Source organism: Lactuca virosa, chromosome 8 (assembly GCF_052849685.1).
Source record: "Lactuca virosa cultivar CGN04683 chromosome 8, Lactuca_virosa_CGN04683_v6, whole genome shotgun sequence".
NCBI classification, from domain to species: domain Eukaryota; kingdom Viridiplantae; phylum Streptophyta; class Magnoliopsida; order Asterales; family Asteraceae; genus Lactuca; species Lactuca virosa.
This window is the reverse complement of record NC_136433.1, coordinates 306,349,244-306,353,411: the sequence shown is the minus strand read 5'-3', so window position 1 is coordinate 306,353,411 and position 4,168 is coordinate 306,349,244.

Below are 4,168 nucleotides of genomic sequence, written 5' to 3'. Positions count from 1 at the left end.
ATCAGAATTTTGAGTTGCTATTTAAGAGTTATGATATATTGCTTAGGAATAGATAACAACATGTTTTCATATGTATTTGCAATGTAAGGATAATATTTTTCCACAAGTTTTAAAATAAAAGAAAAGGTTTTGATTTATTTTAAGTATCCTTACAATGACATTTATGAAAAATTGTTGTTTATATGTTTCCATTGATAAGCAATATTGGGAAATGGATTTGAGTCTTTCATTTGTGGTAGTGTCATAATTTACCAAATAAGGAAAGATTCTCATCACCTAAGTTTCAGTTGGATAGAAACTTGGAATCATGCAAGTTGTATTGTGTGATAAATGAGAATTTTCATCTTTGGGAAATTAAGACTAAGTCCTTGCTCACATGTATATGTGAGTAAAGTGAAGGACTAAAGGATTGGGTACACTTGGTTGTACACTGGTCAAGTCGACCACAAGGTATTATTCGTCATGATTTACTAAAGTTTAGTAAATATGGTTATACTTACAAGTTTAAGTGTAATTCTGAAACATTGGAAAAGTTTCAATGTATGGCAGGACGAATGAGAAGAATCAAATTAGGCAGAAAGATAAAAGTTTCTCCAATCTGAAAAGGTGGGAGAGTCCTTAAGTATCTTGGTTTATGGTTATCTTGGTGATTATGAAACCATATCACAACTGATCCTCTAAGGACACCTTAGTGCATTTGTTTGGCTAAGGAAAGGAATCGTGAATTATTGAAATGGTTTATTTCGTTCCAAAATCAAATCTTAGAGTCATACTACAAGATTGAACCTTGAGTGACATAATCTTAAAAAGGGGTAAAACACTTGTCAAACGTAAAGTAAAATGTTTTCTACTCTTGTACATTTGAGATTGGTAAGTTGTGATGTTTTCGATAAGACAAAGACCAACTAAGACCAATTGTGAGAAGTGTTTAACTTGATAAGAATCCACACTAACACTTGAATATTTGTTTTGTCAAGGAATGATTCTTGACAAAAGAGAATCTTATATGTCAAGAGGTCAGTGGGAGTCTTTAAAAATCTTGAGATGGTTTCAAGAACTAATCAAGAGTATTGTTAATTACTAGCCCACGACTTGAGGTTTGTAACCTATCGTGTTGACATATTTGTATTTCTATGCCTATTCCAGTTAAAGTTGACTATGCTTGTGAGTTCTATGAGTTCTCAATTGTTTTCATAACAATGTGGAAGCAATGGTAGGCCCTTGAGCTGCCAAGTGGAAAGAAATTTAGATTGAACAAGTTCAATCCATATGAGTTTGGGTTTGTCACTAACCTTGTCTTGTGATTATGTTTTTGACAAATTCACATGGATAGGAATACATACACCATAAAAATCTAAGTGTCATAAGGTTTCTCTTCGATTCATGAAAATGATGGTGAGGAAACGCTTTCACTAAGTAGATTTTAGGTAGATAGCAATTGTGACATTTGCATTCTCATGTCGTTAGTGGAGCGTGTGTGGTTAACCGGCACACTAACTAGTGAGAATGGCAAAAGGTCTAGACAAACATGTGAGCTATCTAAGGAAAGGTGTATGATTTTGATAAAGTCTTATCAAAGCAATATTGTATCAGAAATCTGAACTTTGGCAAGAAAGTCAATAAAGTATTGATTTCTAGAAGTCCAGTTGATTTCTGAGTACATGTCAAAGCTAGTGGGAGCATAAGGGGGCGTTTGGTTCGCAAAATGTTTTTGAAAGGAATGAAATCTGTCAAATGAATTGGAATCTGGTGGAATTGGAAACTGAATTTACTAAAAGCTGAAATGTGTTTGGTTGGCATGGAATGGAATTTGTTTTCTATTTGGTTTGTTGAATTCACAAAGGAATTGGAAAATAAATTTTCTAATATTACATAAATACCCTTTAATGTTTTTTTTGTAACTTATTATATGTTTTAATAAACATGACGATGTTTTATTTAATTACAATGTTTTTTATTGAACTCTTCTACAAAATATAAATTAGAAAATAACTATCATGTATTTTGTTGAACACATACAAATTATAAAAACATTATTTAATTAAAATAAAATGATTATATATAATAATATAAAGAAACAAATGTCATTCACTATTCCCAATATGAAATTAAAAAAATGCTAGCGACACACTAATTAAAATAATCTGTAGATACATAGTTCAATTATGGCTTTTAGTAGTTTATGGGATATTATCTTATCTTCTCAATTAAAACAAACAATAATGGTAAAATGAGTGAACAAAAAAAAAAGAATCACGTTGGCAAATAAAGGATAGTTGTGTAATTTAAAACAAAGAATATGAATTGAATGTAAATTCTTGTTGAACGGTGACAGAATCATAAATCTTTTAAATATGGAATTGAATCATTACTATGGAAATCTAATTCCTTTTATTTTGGTATCCAATTCCCTTTAATTCCATTGGAAACATACGAAACAAACGCGCCCTAAGTGTTGTGCTAGTAAGATAATAATTATTGTGCTAGTGGGAGCATGATTATTATGGTTAGTGTTGCAAGTTAGCAATGTTAATTATAGAAAACAAAAGGTTCAATTTGCTTTGAAAAGTTGTTTTGCTATAATTAAGGGAGAGGATTTATACTTCATTCCAATTCTAAAAGCTTAGATTGAGATTTTAATCAACTTTAGTCAAGTATATATATGAATGTTATGTTGGAATGGTTCAACATAAGGAAATTCTATATATGTTGCATTCTCAAAATTCTATTATGATTACAACATCCCTCTTCAGAGTTCGAATTTTGAGAACATGAAAAATAAAAAAAATTTATAGCATGAATCGGGTCCCATATGCTTCGGGTATAGGATCGATTACATGTACTGTAATATTTATCCATTCTAAATTTTCCAAATGCCTAGGGCATTAAGAGGGAAAAAGGAATAGAACTGGATTTGACTAAAATGATTAAGCAATTGTCGAAGACAATATGAGGTTTGCCAAAGATTGGTTGCTCATGGACAATTGGAAGTATAGAGATAGGACCATATTGACATATTCTGAAAGGAGGCAACTCTTGTTCAGAAGTGATAGTCAAAATTTGAATATGAAATTGTCTCCATAGGTGGAAGTTATTCTTTGAATCTGTGTAAGATTAGAGAACTTAATGCAAGAAGGGTGTTCAAAGGAATGTACTTTTAATGTGAGACTTCGTTTCCATGGAATTGCTCTCCATTGGAATACTTTGTAATGTCTGTTGTGAAGTCTTTGTGACTTGTGTGCATATTCATTGAAGGGGATCATTGCATATAAGTTTAGAATCTAATAGATTATAGTAAATGGCAAGAGTTTGGTATTCTTACATTTACAATAAGGATTGAGATTGTGAAATGAGCATCATTGAAATATTGTCAAATTGATATGTTTCACAAAGTAAGGATCATAAGACAAACATAGTGTGCATACTTGGTGTATGGCATAGCTATTGTTTAGACAAACATAGTGTGCATGCTTGGAGCATGGCATGAATATTGTTTTTATTCAAGCATTAAGTTGATAAATCGAAACATTATACAATGAATAATGAGTAATCAATATGGTGCTTAGATAAAAGGTGTTTTATTTAAACTCAAAGTGTTGGGGCCATATAGGATTAGTATTATTCTTGTGTTTCACTTTGCATGTTTTGACTTCCCGAATAACTAAGTTATTCAAACCATCCATAGTCGATAATACATTGGAAGTAGGTATTAAGGAAAGACTGTCATGAAGTTGGTTTGTAGATGTATAAGGTGTTGGACATAACATAAGTTGCTACAACATTCATGAGTGCTCATAAGTTCTGAGTATTGGATTAAACCCACGCTCATATGAATCTCTTCATGGATTTTATCACGAGTGAATCATGAGACGATAATATCTTATATTCTTCAAACCTAGAGATATGAGTTGTTGACTATGAGTTGGTTATACATTGATTGCACGAAAACGCATTGGTAACTCGATGTTATAAAACGTGCCTTTGTGTATGATTCAACAAGTAGTCAGTACAAGCATATTAGTCAAAGTTTATCCATTCCTTTTACCCTTAAAGGGATAAAAGCGATATCTGTGGGCCCCTCGATGATTTAGTGATGACACCCTAAGTGCTTGGCCAAGCCTGGACTGATTTGATTTGTTCAATTAGTCGGTCATCATAAATCATAAAT